The 25,998-nt window shown below is 35.2% G+C and overlaps 1 protein-coding gene across 10 annotated transcripts in view; it reads left to right on the plus strand.

The window, feature by feature from the left end:
- Positions 1-25,998, plus strand: part of TLN2 (talin 2) — a 575,338-nt gene that overhangs the window by 219,869 nt on the left and 329,471 nt on the right. The gene's annotated exons all lie outside the window — the stretch shown is intronic.

Here is a 25,998-nt window from a genome sequence, read left to right on the forward strand (position 1 = left end):
TCTACCAGTATTCTCTATCTCTGGCTTGTGATACCAGCTAGCTCAATTTCTTTTATAAGACTTTTTAAGGAAACATCTCAGTAAGAAGCCAGAAGCAGGAAAAGAATTGGTTATTTTGAAATATTGAAGAAAATACAATCAAACCAGAAGTCAGAGCCAGTAAGCACATGCAGGACCCAGAAGAACAGGTTTGGGGCAAATAGGACCCTTAATCCAAATCAGGCAAGGTAAAGAGTCTAGAAATCCAAACATATTTGAATCCATATACAGTGTATGTGTATTTTAAGCCATTTTATACGGTGAACAGGCCAGTGACTTTCTGAATTTCTTGTTCTTATGAATTTTTGTTATTCACAGCAACCATCTGTCATTATCTGTGCTGGCAGACAATCCCTAAAAGCCCATTTGACCCATAATGTTTCTAACTTCTAGTACTGCAGAACTTTATCATTATTTTCTTAGGAAAACTTGCTCAGAGTTCTAACTTGAGATGCCAGAAAACACATTCTTCTCTAGAATCTTGGCAGCAGGATCTGAGCATCACCTTGCCATCTCCTTTCCTACATGTAGAGGGGAAACTCACAATCCTGAGACACTGGTTTCCATTCACTGATGTTGATAGAAAATTTTGGGAAGTGAGGAAAAGGGACTAAGGATCTTCTGGCTCTTTTCAAACCTTGGATTGACTCAATATCTTTCTCTTCTTGCTGTAACGATTAGAAGTTTATCTTACAATATAGTCATGAGCACTTAGTTCCACAATTTAATCATTTAGATCTAGAAGGATCCTTAAAACATCTTCTAGTTCAACACTTTCAGTTACATATTAGAAAGGAGATGACTTGACCAAGGGCATATAAGCAGAAAGTTTTAAAAACTGAATCAAAATCCAGGTCATCTGATTTCTAAACCATTGACTATTTCATTGCTCCATACTTTCTCTTTCCTTCATCCCTTAATGTATCATCTGTTTTGCTATCAGACATTTCATTTGGGATCCATACCACCTAGAGAACTGATTTTTAAAAGGGTGATATTTTAGAGGCCACCATCAATGTAAAGAAGAAAAGTGGTGAAAGAAGGTAAACCTCAGAAAGGAAACCTGTGATGTGATCAGTGATTTTATTTACAGCTTATAGTGCCTGGAGTGGGATTTGAACCCTGATTTTCCTACCTCCAAGTTTACCACTCTGTTTTATACTGTGCCATTGTGAGAAAGTATAATAGGGACTCTTATAGCTGGGGATGGTGATCTGTCTGCAGTAGTAAAGTCAAGGTATTCTTTTCCTTGGGTTTAGTAAGTTTTTTTTTTTTTCTCAGCTGGCTTCTAGTTTTACTATCCTATATCCTATTACCTTGTTTTTGTTTAGTTTTTGAACTTGCACACTGCATTTCTTATATTCTATAATGAAAAGCAGCTGTGGAATGTGACACATCAGGTGTTGCCAAATTCCTTTCTATCCTTATGATTTGGAGACCTTGGAAATGGGGTCAGTTCCATTCTAACACCTTTATATCTACTTTCTTCATGACCAGTTACCATAATGCATGAAATACCTTCTTAATTTACAATCAGCACTTGGAATTTCAGGTCTCTGAACATATTATTGACTTTGCCATCTTTTACTGCATCTCCTCCACTGAACTAAAAGTTGCTTTTGTGAAAGTCATCTGTAAAAAAAAAAGATCATCTCTTTTTTACTCTGATGTAACTTAAGAGATAGCCATATCTGATTTACAGTCAGGTAAAACATTTTCTTAGATTGTCTTGTTATTCAGTCATTTTTAAATTTTGTCTAACTCTTTGTTTCTTGGCTAGAGTATTTACTGTTTGCTTCTTCAGCTCATTTTGCAAGGTAAGGAAGCTGAGGCAAACTGAATTAAGTGACTTGCCCAGGTTATACACTTAGAAAGTGTCTGCAGCTGGATTTGAACTCAGGAAGATAAGTCTTCCTGGTTTCACACCTGGTTTTCTAACCTATCCACTATCCTGCTCCACCTATCCACTGCCCTTGGTTTGTTTTAGGGAATTCTTTTACTGTGATACTAATTTTGAATGTCCTTCCAACTAATTCAGTCCTCCTCAAACTATAAGGCTCACCTAAATCTGTATCCTCTCTTTCATGTAACTTTTTTTTTTGATTATTCCAATCTATAGTCATATTTTCAGTTCTTAATGTCTTCTTTCTTTGTCAAGAAAGATATCTTTGACAACTACTTTTGGCAGGATGTCCTTGGAGAAACAAGGCTGTATGATGCATAGTCCTTGCTTTCTGGTTTATCATCAGGTTGGTGATATGAGACTATGAATGCTGTAGCCTTAAAAGTACAGCATGGTATGATATACCAGTTCTTGAATTAGAATCAACTAAATTCAGTTGTGTGACCTTGGGCAAATTACTTAATCTCTGTGACTCATATTTTCCTCATCTGTAAAGCAAGATCAAACTTAAGGATCAAAGAAGTCTTTAAGTATTACCCTGTTGACAACATGTCTTTCGATTGCCATTTTACTAATTTATTTTGCTCTGTTCAAATTGTTTCTGCAAATGGACTATGAATCTTTCAAGGATACATTCATATTAGAATCTCTAATAGTACCTGACATAGTAATTGCTATGATCATGGTAGGTATAATATTTATTGAATATTGTCAAATGCCACCACTTACTATCATTATAATGCAGCTATCTACTCTGTTTTACATCAGTGATAAAAAGATTTACAGGACAGATTTCAGTATATTTTATTAAAATTAACATAGAGATTAAGTATCTTAAGTATCAGGAATTTTATGTTTTGGCTGTTACTGGTGTTTAGCTTTTTTTGCCAAGTAAACTGAAAGCTGTTTAATTTTTGAGGGGAAATTACTCATGCCCAAAGTTTCATGGTATTTTGTCTTTAAATACAATCGTTTATGACACTGTATTCATGTTGCTTTTGTTAGTATTTCTATATTAGAAGTGGATAAGAAATTTTTTATCTATCTGTAAGGAGAGAAACTATGACCTATCAGAGTCACAATTTGCTTCTAGAATTTCAATTAAATGAGTACATCCAAATTAAATGATCATTGTCTTACTTGAAAACTTCAGAACAGACTTTGGTATTTATTTGGTATTTAGTAAAATTTCATTTTCCAAGTTCACTCAGCATTAAATTGAGATGTAGAAAATGTATATTTTGATAACTAATGTAGGGAGACAAAATAGTGGAAAGAAAAATGGAAGCTTTTAAAGATGTATTTTATTCTTCCTTAGGTAGAAAAATAAATTAAAATTATTAAAGGAATGATACAGATATTTTCATTCTAAATCTTGTTGTTTGGGGAACACTCCTCAACTGAAAGCTTGGGATAAAACAAGCTCATTTGAGAATCTCACAATTTTTTTCTCAGTGCTGAGTGTATTTATTTTCTTCAGGGATGCTCTTATTCACATAAGTGTTAAAAGTTTTAGTGACTGCATTTGGAGTTAAGAGGTCTATTAGTTGCCTTGGAACACAAAATATACCTACAGGCATCTACTTTATTTGATCATTTCTGAAAAGTAGTTCTTCTAGTGCTTGAAAGATTTCTCCATGTAATACTAACTAAACTGCTAAACTTAAGGGATCCATGATTTCATGGTTGTTGTGGGCATGCTCCCACAAGCACATTATTGTGCAAATTGCACCCCTTCTCTCCTTTATTAGTTTTGTATATTCTTCTGACCTGGTCTTTCAGAACCCTTTTTTGAACTCTGGTCAAGCAACAATAAACCTAGATTCCAAATGAATGAACATACCATCCATTTCCTGACACAGAGGTGATAAACTTCAACTGCAAAATTAGATATATACATATTTTCAGACACAGTGAATGAAATCTTTTCTTTTTTCTTTCTTTTTTTTTTTGCCAGAATATTTGAATAGCTGCTGTTGAAGGTTGGGAGGGACAAGTTAATTAAAAAAAATTACTAGACAAAATAATTTACAATAAAAAAGAAGACGATTTTTTTGCTGGTAGAAATCACATTCTTGGCACAAAACAAATCTATTGTTTTACTTCCATGTAAATTTGCTGTGTCAGGGATCTTAGTTGGGGGGGGCAATCCAATTTTGTGTTTAAATAAAACCTTTACCCTGTAATTCAGCTTTTAGCAATTTGATCCATGGGCTTGGGAGAGGAGGTCCTGTTTGAAATTACAGTAATTAAATTTTGGAATCAAATTTATTATTAAAATGATTAGAGATATCATTTTAAAAATTTGCATCAAGTGGAACTAAAAATGAACTTCTTACCTTCCCCACTGATGTTTTTTCATCCTGATAAATACATGCCAGAATGGGCTGTCCAGTGACAGGAAAAATAAATGTTTAGACAAAGGAGGTTGGTATTAAAAAGGCAAATAAAAGGGTTGATTTGGTTGTTACCATGTTAATTTATTTGTTTAGGCCAGATATACAATCATTGAACTCTCACTACTTTCTTGAACACAAGAAAGATATAGTTTAGATTCTATATTTGAGGCAGACAAAGAGCCACACTCAGTATATGATAGACCAAGAGGGCTGTGGGGAACTAATCAGCCAGAATGAATTCTCTTGTCCTCCTTTCAGCAATGTTGGTTGAATTGAATATATGCTGATATGAAATTAGTCATGCATCAAGAATGCTATCAATCACTCTGCATTTGCTACAGAAGCTTCATAGGCATGCTCTACTTAACATTGTTAATTGAGTAAATCAATCAATTAAAATATATTTATTAAGAGTCACTTTGTGGTATACATAAGTGCTAGAGATTATCAATACAAATACAAAGAATGAAGCAATCTCTGATCTCACGGAACTGACATTGGTTCCCAGAAACACATTGTCCAAGTATACTATCATAGAGTAAAGTATACAAAGGTGGAGGAGAAACTTGCAGGAAGACATGGCAGTAAAAAATGGAGAAAATAAAAAGAGTTGGAACCGATAAAAAAAAAAATCCTTGCTTTATTAACAATAATAAACATATGGAAAGAGCTCATTTAAAATAGTGATTTTTTTTTTTTTTTGGTTAGACTTGACTACCATCTTTCTGAAGTCACTCTTGAGATGATTAGTAAGATATATTACACAGAAAAATTCTGTGACTTGGACTTAAGTTCCTTTGTTTTTTAAAAAAAAAGACCATTAAATGATCAATTTGTTATCAAAAGTTATGTAATTCAAAAAGTACCATAGGGATTCCATCTGTTTGTGTAGTAGTAATGACATATTGATGAAAAGTGCACTGGGAGGGAAAGGATTTATAATTTGTATTCTATCTAAGAACTAAGACAATTTTATCATTGTCACTCTTACTATTTGATCTTTTTTTTCAGTGTTCAACAAGTGGATGTGTAACCAGAGAAACCTAACCACATTCATATTAACATTGTCATTATTAATGATGCTATGAGAATTTTTTTTAAGTGGAAACTAAATGGAAGACCAGATCACAGACTATCCTCAGAGAGTCAATAAAGAAAATTAGAGAAACTTCTTTTATCTTTTGCCAAATAGTAGCATGAAATATGATTTTGTGGCATCATTGTTTATTTTACTTTGAAATACATGTAAGCAGACATCAACATGATGATTAACAATAATAATCATTCCTGATATTTGTATAATTCTTTGTGCTTTTGTTATTCAATTGTTCATATGATAACATTAATTCTGGAAGATGAAGTAGAAAAATGTCTTATGAAGAACTTGACAACATTCCCCAAACTATGTCAACAAATACTTTAATATCTATTCATTTCAGCATGATTGGAGGATAAAGGAAACAATGAAAACTATTTCATAATAGGTTTCATGGTCCAGAAATAGACAAATGCTTATTGATTACCAATCAAAAGTTCAGACCTGTGTATAATGTGTAGGTTCTTGAAGAAGATACTTGAAAGACATTAAATATGGCAAAGGGATGGGAAGAAGTGAATAAAAATTTATTCCTATTATGTGTCACATACTTGTTGAAATGCTTTTTTACTTCGTGGCAAGAACTGAATATCACAGAAAATAGAGTTATGATTTAAGGAGAAGGAAACTATTGATTAGAATTGTGAATCGTTTTAGAATTAGCTTCTTATAAAATAAATCATCAGTTATTAGAGCAAAGGATAACAGCAACAAATTAGAATAAAAGATGGAAGCAAGAAAACACTAAATGTGATCAAGAACTTAAATACATCATATTTAAGCATCTAGAGATTTTGAAAAAAAGGAGAATTGGATGGAAGGAAAGGTATTGATCCTGGAAATGAGTTTGGTGCAGTGGAAAGACAACCAAATTTGGAGTAAGAAGAACTGCTATTAAATCCTGCCTCCATAGCTTACTATCTTTGTAACCATGGAGAAGTAAATTCTTCCTTCTACATTTCATGTAAAATATGGGCAAAGGCAAGATTATTTCTAATATTCTTCTAGCTCTAAATCTATAATCCTGTGATAATAGAGAAATTTATTTGATCCAAAACAAGAATACTGGAAGTCTAGAAATGCAACCAAATACATGATGAGCTTGCTAAATGGAGATGTATGGCAACAGAAGACCTATATTTTCAAGTATGAGTACAAGCTCATTTGTAAAATCTGAGTCAGGATGATAATGGATGATAATGTACACTATTATCTTATAAACCCTTAAGAACATTTATAAAGGGAAAAAATAAGATGAAGTGATGACTGAGTAAGCATGAGAGATAATAGAGATGCCCAAATATTGTACTGTCAAACATGAATTATAGTTTAAAAAACTTTTATAAGCTTAAGTATCAGTAAAATGAATACTCTAAAGTTCAAGGAAAAGGGAATTGTTGTGAAATTTTATATTTTTATATTCAATTTATTTGTTTTTAAAAAATGGACTTTAATCAATGATTCTCTGTTTTGATATCACCTTGATTTCCCCTTGTACTTTTTCATTCCTGACTTAGCAAGAATTTTTAAAAAGGAAAAGGGAGAGAAAAGAAAAACATTTAGCAAAAACAATCAACACATCGGGGAGATCTTATATGTATGCAATTTTCTACATTCATAGAATCCTGGTTCTGCAAAGGAAGGATAGGTAGTCATCTGATTAATAGGTTTTCTTTGGGAACAAATTTATTTTTTTATAATTTTCTAGCATTTTGTTTTAGTTATTTTGTGACTTTTTTTCTTTCTTTCTATATATCATGTATCCTTGTGTGTATTAAAGTCCACAAAGCCAGAAAAATACCACTCTTCACCACCCTCCACCACTCTTCACCCACCACCACCATCATAGCACCTATTCTGTACTTTACAAATGTTCCAAAAACTCCACCCCCCCCCCCCCCAGCAGGTAGGTGCTATTATTATCCCCATTTTACTGATGAGGAAATTCAGGCATAAAGAAGTTCAGTGACTTGACAAAAGCTAGTAATAAGTTTAAGAAGTCAACTTTGAACTCAGATCTTTCTGATTCTAGGTCCAGAGCTTTATTCACTTAACCCATCCACTACTAGGTACATCCACTGAGTACAAAATAAAAAAAAAAGTTTCATCTGTTAGTGTATTTTAATATTTGGAGGTGGGGAACACAAATTCTTAATTAAAATAAATTGATATTACATCTGACTTAGACAAAGCAAAGCTCTGGACTCTGGTCTCAAGTTCAATCTTGGAGTCTTCTCAGTTTTCATCACTTCATCTAATAATCATATTTTTCACCATCCATAGATTATTTTTAGCCACCTTTGTTTTTTTTCCTCCTATGGTCAATCTTTTCCCTTTTTTGCTATTAGAAATTGCTTTTAGTACCAGTTCCCTACCTGCCCCTCTTGGTATTTGCTACCACCTCCACCACCATGGTATTCTCAGGCATTTCTGGGGGCTTGTCTGTCACCAACCCCCTGTGTGTAGTGCAGCAGATCTGCCTGCCATCTTCTTTAGTGCCGTATTCCTGAAGTTCCTAATGGGTATCCTTGCTTGACTTATACTTATCCTTAGTAACTTCTGCTTAATCCTTTCTGGGCATATTCTTTGTGACCACAATATCCAAGAAAATTAAGGCTTTTCATAGAGGATTCTACTTTTCTGCCAGCTATTACAATGAGGAAAAAAATCCTTTCTCTTCTATCCATACAATACAATCATTATAATGGTTTTTTTTTACTGATGAAGGGGTAAACTATCATCTTATTGGCAGTATATAAACTCTTCTGGATACCATTTAGTTAAAGCTTAAAAAATACCCTTGACCTCTAAGAAGAGGTATATTCCTTTCCTTTTCTCTCTATTTTTTTCCTTTCATATTTTCATTGATTTTCATTCTGCCCCCCACCCCAGAGAGAAAAGGTTCAATTCCTATCAAAAAAGTCTAGTAAGCTATTTCTACATCACTTTATCTCCTCGTCCTTTTTTTATTTTGCTTCTCCAACATTCAAATATTTTGTTGTCTTTGTCCCTCTTTTCATTGAAATCTTATTTTAATCATTGAGTGTATTTTTTATTTTTGTATCGTTTCATATGTCTTCACTTGTTTTTCTATATTCATCATTTAATATAGCACAGAATGTCCTATTACATTAATGTGTCACAGTTTACCTGATAGATTGGGATCATAGACACAATTTTTCAGAGATTATTTAAAAGTATTTGATAAATATGAATTTATTCTTTGATGTGGGATATACAGCCAGACAAAAATATTCTTTTCTCATTTATTATAGCTGAATTCCAGGAAAGCAAGCAGAAATTCTTTGGCTAATTTAGTAATCTTAGATTTTTTCCTTTCCTTTTATTGTCCTGTTTTATTTCCTGGAAAAATGAAGTCCCTGATAACTTTTGAAAATGCAAGGTACTGTTTTGAAAAATTCTGTGCTGCGTAAATGAAGTCTTAGTATCCCAAAGTTAGAGCACCAAAAAGCAATTTGAATGTGATCTAATTGTTCCTAAGATGAAACATGGATTGGAAATCACTTCTAAATAGCCTATCAGTTAAGTGTTCTGCTTTTTACTCAAGATTGGCATAGTGTTTGCTTGGCTTTTTATGCTTAGTGTAGTTATGAGTCTGTTAGAGGAACATTTAAATTAAATATTTAAATCTCTCTCTTAATGGATTCTAGCCGTGAGTTGTTAGTGGAAGTGTAAAAGGGAGAAAAGTTTTGATGAATGCATTTTTAGGTGTGCTTTTAAAATTGATTTAGATGGGCTCATTTCAGTTTGTCCAAGGAGGGGTAAACTGGTCAGAAAAGAGGTTTGGACCTAAATCTAATGGAACTAGGCTATTAGTTGTCCCTGCCCTTCAAACCTGTTGGAGATAAAGAAATTGAGGTGGGTTATTTTTGGTTTTGTTTTTTAATGATTGATGAGTTGATTCTTGGTAGACTGATTATGAAGGTATCAAAGCTTAGAAGATGAGGGTGGAGTAAAAGAGTAATCAGGTCAAGTTTGTGGATGTAACTAGGAAACAGAGACTCAGCAGTGGGAGCTCCTGGGTGTATCAGTTGCTAGTGGCTGGTACTTTGCTAATTTCTTCCCCTCTTTGAACAGCATCCTGCTATCTCTGTCCCTGGCCTCTGTCTTTTTAGCAAAGCATTAGAAGATAAGAAATGGAGTAAGGAAGGAATCAGGTCAAGTTTGTTGATGTGATTAGGTAACAAAGACTCAGCAGTTGGAACTCTTCAGTGTGTCAGTTACAAATGACTGCTTCTTTGCTAATTAATTTCTTCCCCTCTAGGAACAGGGTCAGGGGTATCCTGATATCTCTGTTCCTGGTTTCTTTAGTTTATTTCCTAGTAAAGCCAGCAGTACATTTATACCTAGGCAAGAAGATTGAATGGGATACCCTGAATCTGGGGATATGTTTTTGCTGATATGATATTTTCCCCTGGATAGAAAGAGTAAGTCTCAATTAGAGGCCCAGCTCTGCCACTTAACTTTTGGGATCTTAGACAACTTAAGTGAGCTCCCTAAGATTTGGTTTTGTCATCCATAAAATGGATGACACTATAATTATGACTGGATTATAATTAGGTAACTATGACTGGATGATAAGACTGGAATGAATAGTTTTACAATATAATGAAATCCCTCTGCCAGTGCAGGTTGCTGCATTCTCTGAAACAGCTGGTGGACTGTGTTGGATCTGGAGTCAAAAAGTCCTGACTCCAAATCCAGACTTAAGCACTTACTAAACAGTGGGACCTTGAGTATGGTGCTTAACTGCTACCTCAGTTTTCTTCAACTGTAAAATGGAAATGCTCAGAGTTGTAGTGGGATCCAATGACACAACATTTGTATAGCATCTTACAAATGTTAGGGTGCTAAATAAGTTCTAGCTATTATTATTTTATGCAATTTAGTCTTAGAGAGTTTTCTTGGTTGCTAAAAGATGAAGTCATTTGCTCAATGTATGTTAGCAGTGGGACTTGGAGCTCAGGTTAGCTCTATCTACTACTTCCTTGTATCTTCTACTTAATTCTAGTATCTATATGTGTTACTAAAATAATAAATACTGTTAATAAATACTCAAATAAATAGAATAATAACAATTTTAGTATTCATTAGTGGAATAAAAATGGAATAATTTGTCAGTTATTTCCTTGAGGAGATTCTTGTTTAGCTATAGTTTGGACTAAATGGCACTTCCAGTTATGATATTCTATGACATATCATGTCGGTCATATCCAGATGCCACAAGGGATGAGAAACCATCTTAAGATTTTTTTTCCTCAGAAATTGAGGGAGTTCAGACTGAGACATCCAACTTAATACTCTAATATGAGTAAGTGCTAAGTTATGTGATGCAGAAACCCAGCCCTTGGGAAATTTAGAGGGAGGATGAGAGAATGAGATGAGAACAGACCTGTAGGGGAAAACTTCTTGGATATGGAATCTGACAAGACTATGAAAGAGGTGTAGAATGGACAAGATCAAAGACTTAGGAGACTTGATTTATAAGGTATAATGAAAAGGACAGGCAAATTGGTGTCGTATATAGAGAATTCCAAGTTCTCTCTTTGATACATTTTATATGATTCTTTCGACAAGTCATTTAGACAGTTACATTTGTGTTCTAAACAGTTGACTATATGTTGAAGAACAGGTTCAAGTCCAGAGGGAATATCCTCTCTGGCAGTTTCTTCAACATTATAATAGAAGATCTAATCCCCCCAAACTAAAATCTAAAGAAAGGGGAAAATAATACAGACAATGAAAGTATGTTTTTTTGTTTTCAAGGGAACAAGTACCTAGTGAGTGGGCTAAAACTGCAGAAATAGAAGGGGAGATACGATTTTGATTTTGATTTTAAAGCAATAGGACAAGTTGTAGTCCAGGAGCCTCTTTCAAATACCCTATGAATGATAATATTGGTGATGGTAATCACTGTGTCCCAGAGGAAGGTGACAGATGGTAGTTTATGGAATCCAGATTCCATGTGCTAAGTAAGGTTTGGGCAGCAAAGACAGTTTTTGAAAATCAGGAATACACATACAGTAATCAGACAGGCCTGGCAATACAAAACATTGTTGACCAAGAATAGAAATCCTCCTGATTTTCATAATGTGTTAACTTAGCTGTTGTGTCTGTGATCTTTCAAGGCCCTTCGTGACAAATAATTTGATTTCTTCTATTAACTTCTCCTTGAATTGCCAAGAGACAGGTGAACAATATATTGTGGCCATCATTTTCTTTTTCTTTTTGGATGTTAATTATTTCAGTTTTTCAATTGCATGCAAAGATAGTTTTCAGCATTCACATTTTTGTAAGGTTTTGACTTCCACACCTTTCTACCTCCCTCCCTCCCCATGATAGCAAGTAATTGGATATAGGTTATACATGTAAAATCACATTTAACATGCTTCCATATTAGTCGTGTTATCAAAGAAGAATCATAACTAAAGGGGGAAAACATAAAACAAGTTTTAAAAAGTGAAAACAATATGATTTGATCTGTATTCAGATTCCATAGTTTTTCTCTGATTTTGGATGGCATTTTCCATCACAAGTCTTTTAGAATTGTCTTTGAGAGCCATCATTTCAACACTGATCTCATTCAGTATTATTGAAGTTACCAAATCCTGGTATAGGATGGGGAGTGACCCTTTTTTTTTAAAGTTCATTTGTTTTTTAACTAAAAGTTTATGACTTTTCTTATTTGTCTCCAGTTATTTAAATCTAGATTATGTGATAGTAGAGCTTTTAATATAAAAAATTACAAATTTCCTGCATATTCAATTTTTTCACAGAATTCATGATTTGATATAATAGTTTAACCCCAAACTCTTCAACAGATTCAAGAATCAAGTAAATTTCCTGTGTCTTAGTGTTCAACACTTTGTCCAATAAAGCATAGCTTATTTTTAATGTGTTCAAATTTTGATCACAGGTGGAGCTATAAATTGCTGAGCTATAAGGACCCCAAGCATCTGTTGTTGTTTTTCTTCCAACCCCTTTCACTACCCTTTCACAACCCTTTTTTTTTTGCCAGTTTGTCTGAAATATATAAAAAAATTGAGATGGAAGAAAGGTCAACACAATAACACAAAGAATGCTGTTAGGTTTTTCCAGATTATTGTCCTCAATCTTTTCCTTCAAGGTGGGGCAGCTAGGTGGCACAGTGGATATAGAACACTAGCCTTGAATTCAGGAGGACAGGAATTCAAATGTAGCCCCAGATACTTGATACTAGCTGTGTGTGACCTTGGGCAAGTCATTTGTTAATCAGGGCAATCTCCAGTTGTCCTGATTCTTATCTGGCCATAGAACCTAGATGGCTCTGGAGGAGAAAGTGGGACTGGTGTACATGTCATGGCATTACCTCCCTGATGTCATGATCTTCTTTGAAAATGAAGGACAAACATTTTCTTCAAGGTAGAGAGGACATTGAAGGTCCTTGTTTATAATTTCTATGGCATAGAGGGATGCTATCTCTATTGTCTCACTCACAGTCCATTGTTTCATGACTAGCCTGTAGTTCGAGAATTATCCATCAACATCTAGATCAAAAGTCAGTAATTCTGGGGTCATAAATTAGAAAGGATTTTTGCTCCTCTTCTGAAAGTGTAAGTGGCATGTATTTTGCCCCTGAAAATGAACATGCATCATCTTTTGCTTTTGAGAATAGTATTGTGCAATAATTTGTCCTCATTATATGGTTTTTACAAAAGCATTTTCCTAGAGCCAAAATTTCAGAAATTTTGGTATTTAGAATTTTTTCTTGAGGTGTAATGTCAATCATTAAGCAGCATTCTCTCCCCCTCCCTCTCCATATATGTACATATACTACTACATATACATATACATATATATTATATATATATATATATATTATATATACATATATATGAAATGTATTTTCCCCCCTCCTAGGAAAATTTAATTTTCAGAAGCAACTCATTGCTTTCACAGAATTCACACTCTTAAAAAAGAACCTCATTGCACCAAATCAACCAAAGAGTTGTTTCATCTTTGCTAAAAGATTCCTAGTGAGGGGGACTCTAACCATTAACACAGTGTCTAGCACATAATTAGTGCTTTAATAAAGGCTAAATGATAGACCACTAGCATCCACTCTTCTTTTAGATCAGTGTAGTCTTCAGAGACCCTCTCCCTTTAGCCTCCCCTTTAATTACCAAGGTTCTAACTATTTTGTTGGTCAAAATTTTCTTCAGGCTGTGTAGAGCACTGGGATTAGAGTTAGAAAATGGAGTTCAGGGGGCAGCTAGGTAGCACAGTAGATAAAGCACTGGCCCTGGAGTCAGGAGTACCTGGGTTCAAATCCGGTCTCAGACACTTAATAATTACCTAGCTGTTTGGCCTTGGGCAAGTCACTTAACCCCATTGCCTTGCAAAAAACTTTAAAAAAAAAAAGAGAGAGAGAGAAGTTAAAATCCTTACTCAAATACTTAATGGCTGTATGATCCTGGGCAAGTTATTTAACTTCTTTGTCTCAGTTTCCTTATTTGTAAAATGGGAATAATAATCATCATCATAATAATAATAAATACCTCTCGGGGTTGTTATGAGAATGAAATGATATTTTAAAAATTAATAAAACATTTTAAAGTACTTAGCTTTAAATTTAATATAATCAAATTAATATATTTTAAAACACTTAGCTTTGAATTTAATATAATTAAATTAAGATTATAGTTTTAAAACACTTAGCTCAGAGGTATTATATAAATGTTATATATATATAAGTTGTTTTTTATTATTATTAAATTCACCGTTCTTAACAAAGTCATTTTCATTAAATAACAATGAAATGAATTTTTCCTCCCTTGTACACCTCCCACATTGAATTTACTCTTATAAATACATATTTAGTCATCACCACAATATTATTATTAATAACACTAGCTATTATTACTGTGTCTTACCCCTGCAGAGGTGAGATTATAGCTCTTTTCAGCCTGCTTTTTCAGCCTGATCATTTAGATTTTCTTTTGTGCCTTACCTGTAATCCTTAGTGGAAGCATTCTCTTGAGAGCAGTCTGCAACTTGGTCTTCCATCTTTGAAGATATTCTGATGAGTCTTTCTGTCTAGAAAAAGCAAATGTTCTTTTCCATTAGCATTCTTAGACAACCTTCTCTACCATTAACTGTGATTTCTCATTAATCTTAGAATTAAGTTACCTGATCACTTCCTATGAGACTTTTTTCCCCAGTTCTTCCCCCTCAGCCTTGGCTATACAGAATATAGAAAGACCTAGATCTGTCTACATCAGGTCTATCCTTTAACCTCTTCTTAAAATCCACATCTACTGTTGATATACCAAAGACCCATGGTCCTTGACAGCTTGAGTTGCCCTACCCTAGGATATTCTTTGATTTAATCTGTCTTTCTTAAAATATGGCCCTTAGAACTGAGGCCAGTACTCTACATTTAGTCTTCCAGTCAGTGTACAGTTGGATTGTTACTCCTTATTTAGTGAGACTCCACTTCTTTTCCTGAAAACCAAGATGGTTTCTTTTTGGGGGGGGGGGGGCTTACCATATCATACCATTCTCTTAAACCCTCTAGATCTTTTTCAGACAAATTGTTCTAAAGATACTTTTATTTGCTTTTGAAGTTGATTTTATATACTCAAGAGAATGTCAGACTTTATATTTCTCCCCATTATATTTCCCTTCTCTAGATTTAGCCCTGTGTTATAATCAGCCAAGAACTTCATGAATCCCAACTGTTATCGAGCTCAAAAACCATCCTTCCTAGCTTTGTATCATCTAAATGTTGGATAAGAATCTCATCTGTGCCATTATCTAAGTCATAAATAAAAAAGAGTAAACTGTACAGTGCCAACCACAGAAATCTGGCTCATTTCACTAGAGGATACTTTCCAAACTGCTTTCAAGCCATTAATGATTAATTTTAAATCTGACCACTCAGTCTTAAATTCTTGTTATTATACCCTGAATTTTTCCATCTTTTCCATAAAAATAGCGAGAGGCTTGATTCCAGACTAAAGTTGGTAGAATAGTAAATAGAATGCTGGGCTTGGAGTTCAGAAAACCTGAATTCAAATCCAACTTTATTCATTTACTGGCAATATGATCATGTTTAGCCACTTTACCTGTTTGCCTCAGTTTCCTTAGCTGCAAAAATGGGTATAATAAAAAGTATTCTATTTCCTAGAGTCATTTGGAAGATCAAACAGGATAAAATTTGTAAAGCACTTAGCACTGTCTCTGCCATATAATAATAAGCATTTAATAAAGGCTTATCTCCTAATTTTATCAAGTGCTTGTCTCCCTTGCCCTTTACTGAGATTAATAAGAACTGCTTTTTAATTCTATTTGTAGGAATTTAGGAAAAATTCTTTAGTACCTTAAAATTATTCTGTAATTCTAGCTCGTCTTCTATTACCCTGCAGTTACTATTTAAACATACAACTCACAAAAATATATTTAAAGAAATTCCATCATATATTATACAAATATGCTAAATATATTGTGCCTTCCTATAATTAAATTTTCAAAAAAATTGCATTAAAATATTTATGTTGAGAGTTTTTAAGTTATGCCATTCTTAACTTCTTCATTCTATGTAGGAGGAAATAGGGATTCAAAGAATTGTAAGGACTTGAATAATATAAAAATGCCCATGAGAAGTAGAAATGGAGCAGGAGCCTCAATCCCTTAATTCCTAATACTTTATTGCCTTTTGTTCTCTCTCTCTCTCATAATAAACCTCCTTTGAAGAGAGTGCTTTTTAGAGATCCATTTTTAAAAATCTTACTCCTTTCCAGATGTTGGTGCAGCAGTAATAACAATTGTCCTGTTATTTTAAATTAATATTTCCTTTCTAAACCACTTTAGTTATTTATTCTTGATCACCCATGCACATTTTTCAGCTATTCAGTACTACACTATCATTTGATATAATTAATCTCTGCCTGTTTCAGCTTGGTTCCATACTTTCAAAGTGTTCCAAGGGAAATATGGAAAAGGTCATTAAACTCAAACTGTAGTTTATCAGAAAGTAGCATATCAAAACAAATTTACATGAATATTTTTTTCCTAGTGTGTGGTTTCTTATTGTCTTCAGTTATCAGTTATCAGTTATACTTAAGTTCTAGGTGTCAGAGAGGATGCTGTTTTGGAGTCAGAACGACCTGAGTTTAGATGTGACCTGAGACACTAGCTGTGTGTGGTTGAGTCACCTAAACTCCCTATGCTTTACTTTCCTCAACTCCAAAATGGGGATAAAAACACAGGGTTATTGAGAGTCTCAAATAAGATATACTTGTAAAAAGTGCTTAGGATATAGTAGTAGATAGAACATAGTAGGAGCTATATAAATGCTTATTTTCTTCCCTTCTCCTCTTGCCTATTCCATTTTAATTTCTTGGATTATTACTCAAGATCCCATAACCAATGTATGTTAGATCTGGGACCTAAATCCAAATCTTCCTGACTCTAAGTCTGGGTCTTTACCACAGTGCTATTTCGCAATACTATGCATGCTGCCTCATGCATTCAAAATAATTTAATTTAACAGGAAACTTTCTAAAACGTATTTAATATACCTGTAAAATCTTAGGCTGCATAGAGGTGTCATAAATGGCGCAAGAGTTCATAGGATGACAAAGGAAAAAAAAATTATGTTAAAATATACCCCCCTTCCCAAATTAGAAACCCCAGGTTAAGAACCCCTCTTCTAGACCAACACTCCTTAGGTCAGCTTACCTCTGGAATATTATATTCAGGAGTGAATGCCATATTTTCCAATGGAAAGGAGTAGAACAAGCAGCATGGTGAAAGAAATTAAGAGCCACTTAAAATGAATTGTAGATAATTATCTGGAGAAGTAAAGGGTAGACTGCCACATTTTAGACCTCTTTTTCATCTTATAGGGAAAGAAGTATTGTTTTGCAATAGTTTCAGTTATGTCCAATTCTTTGTGATGCCATTTGTGATTTTTTTTTTTTGCTGAGTATATATTTAATTTTATTTTTTAATTCTCATTTTGTACAATTTTTTTTACATTAATAAAATATTCTTCTTTAAGAGTAAACAAAATACCCCTCCCCCTATGAATATAGACTTGCTTGGGCAATAAAGTAAAGGGGAGAGAAAAAAATTAAAATTAAAAAAAATAATACTAATAATTGTAGGTATGGCCAGGTGGCACAATGGACGAAGCACCAGCCCTGGAGCCACAAGCACCAGAACCCACATCTGGCCCCGAACACCCAACAATCACCCAGCCATGTGATATGCAAGCCTCCCGATCCCCACTGCCCTGCAAAAAACCAAAAAGAATGAAAAAAAAGACCCAAAATAAAATAAAATAGTATTCATAGTAGGGGTGGCTGGGTGGCAGACAGAGCGTTGGCCCTTGAGCCAGGAGCACCTGGGTCCAAATCTGGCCTCAGACACCCCAAGATCACCCTGCTATGTGGCCCCAGGCAGGCCACCCAGCCCCATTTGCCCTGCACCCGCCCCCAAATAATAATAAAAAATGTGCTTCAGTCTTTGTTCCAACACCAACAACTCTCTCATGGGTGGATCGCATTCTTTATGGTAAGTGCATCGCAAAAGTTGCTTCCATATTTTTCCAACTATGCCATTGCTGATTGCAACTCCCTCCTTTGGTATTTCTCCACTACCATATACTATATTTTCTCTCTCCTTTCACTCTGTCTCTGCTGTAGGGTCTCTGAGTGGCGCAGCAGACAGATCCCTGGTCCTGGGGCCAAGAGACCCTGAGCCCCCATACCACCCCTTAGGCCCAGAATCCACCTGGCCCTATGGTCCTGGGCAGGCCTTCCAATCCCAGCCCCTTGCAAGAAGTAAGAAAGAAAATGTGTTATATCTGACCACTGTCCCCCCCATGGTCCATCCTCTCCTCCTTCATTCACATCCCCACCCCTTCCCCCTGTCCCCCTTCTCTCCTTCTTACTCCAGATGCTTATACCCCATTGAGTATATATGCTGTTTCCTTTCCTAGCCACCTGTGATGACAGCAAAGGTTCCCTCATTTCCCCTTGCCTCTCCCCTTCCATATCATTGTAATAGCTCATTGTAATAAAAAAAAATCTTGTTACATGAAATATCTTGGCCTATTCCCCCTCTCCTTTTTCTTTCTCCCATTACATTTCCCTTTTTTCTATTGACTCCATTTTTACACCATATTTTATCTTTGAATTCAGCTTTCTCCTGTGCTTCAACTATAAAAGCTCCCGCTAGCTGCTCTATTAACTGAGATGGTTCATATGAATATTATCAGTATCATTTTTCTATGCAGGAATACATGCAGTTCATCATCATCAAGTCCCTCATATTTTCCCCCTCTCCTCCAGTCTCTATGCTTCACCTGAGTCTTGTATCTGAAGATCAAACTTTCTGTTCAGCTCTGACCATTCCAAAAGGAACATTTGAAATTCCCCTGGTTCATTGAAAGTCCATTTTTTTCCCTGGAAGAGGACATTCAGCCTTGCTGGGTAGTTGATTCTTGGCTGCATTCTAAGCTCTTTTGCCTTCCGGTATATTGTATTCCAAGCCCTACGAGCTTCCAATGTAGTTGCTGCTAAGTCCTGTGTGATCCTGACTGCAGCTCCATGATATTTGAATTGTGTCCTTCTGGCTGCTTGTAATATTTTCTCTTTGACTTGGGAGTTCTAGAACTTGGCTGTAATATTCCTAGGGGTTGATTTTTTGGGATCTCTTTCTTGGGGGGATCGGTAGATTCTCTCCATTTCTATTTTGCCCTCTGCTTCTAGAATATCAGGGCAATTTTCCTGTAGTAATTCTTTGAAAATGATGTCAAGGCTCTTTTCCTGATCATGACTTTCAGGTATTCTAATAATTTTAAAATTATCTTTCCTAAGTCTATTTTCCATATCAGTTGTTTTTTTCAATGAGATATTTCACATTTTCTTCTAATTTTTCACTTTTTTGGTTTTGAAGTATTGATTCCTGATTTCTGGTAAATTCATCAATCTCCCTGAATTCTATTCTTAGTCTGAAGGAGTTGTTCTCTTCTCCTCAGAGAGTTTTCTTATCTCTTTTTCCATCTGGCCAATTTTGCTTTTTAAGGCATTCTTCTCCTCTATAATTTTTTGAACTGTTTTATCCATTTGACCTACGCTGGTTTTTAGCATGCTATTTTCTTCAGCATTTTTTTGGATTTCCTTGACTAAGCTGCTGACTTCATTTTCATGTTTTTCCTGCATCTCTCTCCTTTCTTTTTCCAATTTTTTCTTCCAACTCCCTCATTTGATTTTCAAAGTCTTTTTTGAGCTCTGTCATAGCCTGAGCCCAATTTCTGGTTTTCTTGAAGTCTTTAGATGCAGGAGCTTGTGCTTCCTCATCTGCAGACTGAGTATATACATCCTTCTTGGGCTCATATACAAAATATTTCTCAATGGTGTTCCTCTTTTTTCTCTGCTTGCTCATTTTCCCAGCCTGCACCTGTTTTGGGGTGCTTCCTGAGCTTTTGGGACACCCCCACAAGGGTTTCAGTGTGTGAGGCTCTGTCCTTCCTCCTGGTCTGTGAATGACCATAAGCGCCCCCTCTGCCACGGGGCCGAGGTGGGGGGGGGCCCTGCTGTTCTATGGGGGGGCCTAGACTGCGATCAGGATCTGAATGTGGTCAGAGCCCCAGAGTCCTGTTCCAGAGGCAGAGGACAGAGCTCTGCAGTCTCTCTTCACTCCCCTCCCTCAGCTCAATGGGCTCATGCCCTTGGGGCTCCTGTTTACCAGCTCAGCCTGCTTCTGTTTCTGGATCTGGGCTGCTGAAAGACCAAGTTGCTAGCTGTGTGCCCTGAGGCCTGGGCTCCATGTGCTTGCTCTGGCAGAGGTCCCCTGCTGTTCCCCCACTTTGTGCCCAGTGCTCCCCGGGGCATAGGTCAGGAGACTCCCCTGCTGCTGTGAGCTGCGGCTCCCAGCGCCCTGGGGCTGCCTCCGGTAGGCTGAAGTTCTTTGGCTCTGATGGGCCACCCTTCTGGCGGGCCGCCCCTCTGACCCCGGGGAGCAGAGCCTTTCTGCTCTTTTCTAGGTTACCTTGAGTAGGAGAACTGCCTCACTGGGTCCCTCTGTGGGTTTTTGTCTCTCGAAAGTTTAGTTAGAGTCCTTAGTTTCAATTTTTATCAGAGAGTGCCTAAGACTCGATCCCTTCTTGTCACCATCTTGGCTCTGCCCCACTATCCATTTGTGATTTTTTTTTAAGTTTTTTTCATGGCAAATGGCATTAAGTGGCTTGCCCAAGCCCACACAGCTAGGTAATTATTAACTGTCTGAGGCTGGATTTGAACCCAGGCACTCCTGACTCCAAGGGCTGGTTCTCTATCCACTGCTCCACCTAGCTGGCCCCATTTGTGATTTTCTTGATGTTTGCAGATGAGGAAACTGAGATAAGCAGGTTAATCTAACTAGGGTCACACAGCTTATAAATGTCTGAGTTCAGTTTTGTACTCTGGAGTCTTTGATTCCAAGTCTAGTGCTTTATCTATTATGCTATCTACCTGCCCCCTTTTAGGGAATAAGGAAGATTTTTAGGTAGGGTACAGAATCATAAATTAATAACTGAAAAAGAGCTTGTTGTGTATGACTGAGAAAAGCCAAAGTTAATTGACTGTAAGAAAAAAAACTTCCCACAACATGTAATGCTGACCCAAAGTGGAATGGGCAGGATGCGTCACAAGGTAGGGGATTCTGTGACATTCGATATCTTAAAGAAGAAACTGAGCGAAGACACTTATCAGAGATAAGGTAGAAGGGAAACCTCTTTAGGAAAATGTTATACTAGATAACCTCAGAAGCCCATTTCAAGTAGTATGTAAAATATGTGTGAATATACACTCACACGTTTATAATCATCCCTCTATTTCTGTAACTTTATACATACATACTTACATACACATGTATTTATTTCATTAAACTGTAACATGACTCAAACCATTTGTCCCTAATAAAATGTTGTATACTATAGAAAATTTCTGTTGAAGCTAGGCTATAATGTAGTTATTAAATTTCTTCCTGCAAATCAGTAGTTTATAGATATTCCTTCACATTGGGCACAATTTCTAAGCAAGGTGGGAAAGAGCAATGATGTTAGAAACTGAAGATGTATAGGTATAACCCTTCATTTTATTTCAAAGTTGCATTATTTTCCCCCACTCATCTGTGAATGCAATAGTAATACCAATCTATTGGTTTCCTGGGACTTTTTTTTTATAATGGAAAATGGAGCAGAGCAAGAGTAATTAGATGTTTTTTATTCTATTAAATCTTATGAAGGAATTTTTGTAACTAAGCAGTATTAAGCCTTTTCAAAAAGGTTTATAATTATGATTTTATGGTCATTCGGTTTCATATAGGACTCCTGAAACCTTGAAAATAGACTTTGTAAAGAATAAATCCGTTTGCAGAAAATAAATTTAACATAATGGAACTGTTATGGGAATAATTATGCATTTTACATTTTAAGTAGAAAAATACTTTTATACATAAATAGAACCTAATAAAAATAAATCTGTTAAGTGGATAAATATCCTGTTATTTGATAAAATCTTAACCCTAAGAATGGCTCATCTGATCCATATGTCTACCTGCTTTTCATTCTTATTCATACTTTCCCATCATCAGTTCCTTTTTTATGGTGAAATAAATCTGGATACCTCATGGATAAGTTTTTATACTGCCTTTGTACTAGATTCATACTTTTCATTTTTGTTACCTACATATCTTTGACTCAAGATGTCCTAAATAGGTGATACATCATAGCTTTGAATTTTGTAATTATTGTGTTTGTATCTTTAGAATATAGGAAGAAAAAGAGAATGGAAAGAAAAAATTAGCAAAGATATAACATAGAATTAATTTTTTACTTGGTAGGTGCACCTTGCCCCCAAATGCAAATTCAAGGCCTTAAAAGATGAATTCACTGAAAATCAAAATAAAAAGACAACAGCACAATTCTCTTTGACTTTGAGGATCCACTCACATCTCTATAACAAGAGTCCAAAGGACTTACTGTCCTCCCATTTTGATACCTATTTATATTAAATTCTCCTTAAAATAAATAAGAGTTCATTTAACTTATTAGTGTTCTTGGGCTCCATTACTAAAGGCTATTGGTGGGCTTTTACTTCATTAACTTTATACAACACCACCAGACCCTCAGTGCCCAAGACTGGGTGGAACTCATAAGCTAAGACAGTGCTGTATTTGTTTAAATGATCTTAACTAAAGAAGCTATAAATTTTAGCGAAGTGCTAGGCACTTCACTAGGCAATAGGATCCCAGGATAAAAAAGACAAAAATGATAATCTGTGCCCTCAAGAAACTTATAATTCTTTATTTGACTTCTGAACTGGAATGGGCTTGAAGTGCAACAAAATTTTACACAAATTTTCTATGGCATGGAGGTGCCACATACTTAGCCCCCTTGATGTGGAGGGAATAATTGTATTCACTAATAATTCATTATATCATTCCTGCTAATCAGTATCTAATCTCTTTAGTTCAGATATACTTTTAAATTTTCAGATTTTGATTTTCCTCTTTCTCCTTTTCCATCTGAACCTATCATTTCAGTTCCCCAATGAAGGTTATCTACTTATCCACACCTAGCAATGACCTCTTTGGTACTCATGTACCCAGATATTCAAGTCTGTGATCTCATCTCTTTAAGGAGTTCATTCCATTAATACAGATCATAGTCAAACCATACTTGACCATCCTTTGTCACACTTCCCCATATCCTCCCATTAATTTGTCAGAAGAAACCTGATCATTCAACAGAAGACTTTCCTCTCTTTTTCTTGACTTTGAAAGGGTCATTTCTGTTGTCTACCTTTCATCCTTTATTCTTGACCCATAAACCCAACTTCTCCTATTTCCTTGGCTGCATATTTTACTCCTGTTTTTTTCCCCCCAATATTCTATATTGCAACCTGTCATGTACCTCTCCATTGCCCTCTCTGTACTCAGGCTTAATTAACTCTTTGGAAGCATTTATAATGTCTCACTATCCCAACAAAATCCACTCCTGCAGGTTATATCCAGCCTTCTTTCCTTTTTTGTGTTGCTCCTAAAATAGCACTTCTTTGACAAAATACTTTGAAGGTTTATTAAACAACTATTATGTGTCCATTATTGTTATTACCTTATTAATTTGCATTTATATGAACGTAAATTTGGAGTGGAAAGGATCTTAGATATCTGCAAATGCAGTTCTTTTATCCACCCCACACACCCCTATTTTACAGAGCCAGACATGAAGTCTTGAAGATTTGGGTCCATGGCTTGAAATGGAAAAAGTTCCAGTCAGTACTGGAAGATGAAGTTTTTTCTCCTGGGACATCTCTTCTGTTGAAATCACTTGAAATCATACTTTTCTCTATTCATTTGTATGTGGCATTTTTTCCTATTAGAATATAAATTCCTTGAGAATATCTTGTTTTTCTTAACTAAACTTTGTTTCTCCCCAATATTTAGTACAGAGCTTTATATAAATTACAGTTTAAACAAATTATGAACTGCACTGAATATTTCCCCTAATTTGTTTTGTTTTATTTTCTTAAAGTAAGAAACACCTTTTTTTTAAATGAAAATGATTTCGTACTTGTACACATATGTGATAGTTGTTGCTATCACAGTATCTGCTTAATTTTATGTGTTTAACCAATAAGATATTTTCAACATGCCAGACTCAACACCTGTGTTGGGGTTTATTGTCATTAGGCTGCAGTAGGAGTAGCACTCATGTATTTTATTAGAGAATATGTGTCTTTCTGAACATAAAACTTGGAATGCCTGTTGTAGATGGCACTTAAGATATCATCTTGAACAATCCTCACATTTTGCAAATGAAAGAAACTGAATTTGGGAAGTAAAGTGACATATACCCTGGGAGATCACATGGCTAATTAGTGATAGAACTGGTGCTTGCATTCATAGGGTTTTCTTTCTTCCTTTTAAGAGGTCCTTTCACTACTCAGAGTATTTTCTGTGTTCCAAATTCATCTAATTTATAATGTGGATTTTCCAGTCATAATTTTAAAGAACAGATGACTATTAAAACAAGTGAACTAACTAATGGTCAATTAAGATCCTGTTATCAAGAAAGCTTTAAGTCTCAAAAACTCTAACGTATTGCATTTCTTGTTGAAGCTTAACTTTTGACCTCCAATTAATCTAATTTTATGCTTATTCTCAAGCCTCATTAAAATGTTTCTAATTATCTTCTATCTTATCTTAGAATCATATCATTTATAGGACTTGTCCTGGTTCTAGAACTTCAGGACAAAGCTTCCTGTCTTCCTTTCTCTCTACTTCTGTCTATTCTGGGTTGTTTCCCCAAATATTCTCCTTTTTTTTTTTTTTGATAGGTTTGTTTGTTTTTCCTTTGCCACAAAGGTAGTGGATTCTCTTCTTCAGACTATAAAGTGAAGTGACAACACTGGCTTTACCCTTCTAATTTCCTCATCATTCTTCTGACTTTTCAGTTCACTAAAGTTGTTGCTTTAATTTATTTTTGGCTACTATATAACTTTCCTCCAAAATTTACTACTCCTCCCGTTTGAAAACACTTAATCTTCCACATTTGAGAACCACCCCCTGTTTTTTGTTTTTGTTTTTTGCAAGGCAATGGGGTTAAGTGATTTTCCCAAGATCACACAACTTGGAAATTAATTATTAAGTGTTTGAGGCTGGATTTGAACTCGGTGTTCTCCAGACTCCAGGGCTGGCGCTCTAGCCACCGCCACCTAGCTGAGAAACCTTTTAAAATAAAATAACATAGCTGGTATTTATAATACTCTTTTTTATTTGTTTCTCATTTGACTTCTGAAAGGACAAAGGGTAAGTATGGGTTAAGTTGGAGAATACTTATTTCTGTAGGAATGTGGGTGTTTTCATTGTGTGGCTATCTGATACTAATTTAGTAACTAGACATGATTGTAAGCATCATCTCTGGTTCTTCGTTCTGTATATTTTGTCCTACTGCCTGTGGTTTTCTATGTTCAAAACTGTGAACTTCTGACTCTGACCTCAATATATTGTTCCGTCTTCCTAGAGTTTCCTCAAATAGATGAAAAGTGTTGGTTGGTTTTCAGTTGTATTTTTGTAGTGGGTGTTCATTCCTAAGTACCTTATTGTTGTATATCTAGATAATAGAACAAATTTGTTTATTTGTTTGGGTGTTGGGTACAATTATAGCATTCGGAATTGTGAGCCCTATTTTCCTAGGAGATCTTAATTCAAAGGCAAAACAAATACTTTATCAGTTATTGAATTTTGAGAAGTGTGATGGTTTATTCTATTTATATTTTCAGGGAGATAAAAGATATATTTTCTTAAACTTCATTTTCATTCAGAGTCATTCTCCTTCCTGATACATGGATGAAAAATTTTTATGTCTTGCCTCTGTGCCAAAAACAACATAATTTTAGTCTCCAAAATGAATATCTTGATATCAATTCCCTTTTGGTAAAGCAAATTCCCAACTCCCATTTAGAGGCGGAAATATATTGTTTCCTGAGTTGTTTCCTTCTATGCTT

Source organism: Macrotis lagotis, chromosome 4 (assembly GCF_037893015.1).
Source record: "Macrotis lagotis isolate mMagLag1 chromosome 4, bilby.v1.9.chrom.fasta, whole genome shotgun sequence".
NCBI classification, from domain to species: Eukaryota; Metazoa; Chordata; class Mammalia; order Peramelemorphia; family Peramelidae; genus Macrotis; species Macrotis lagotis.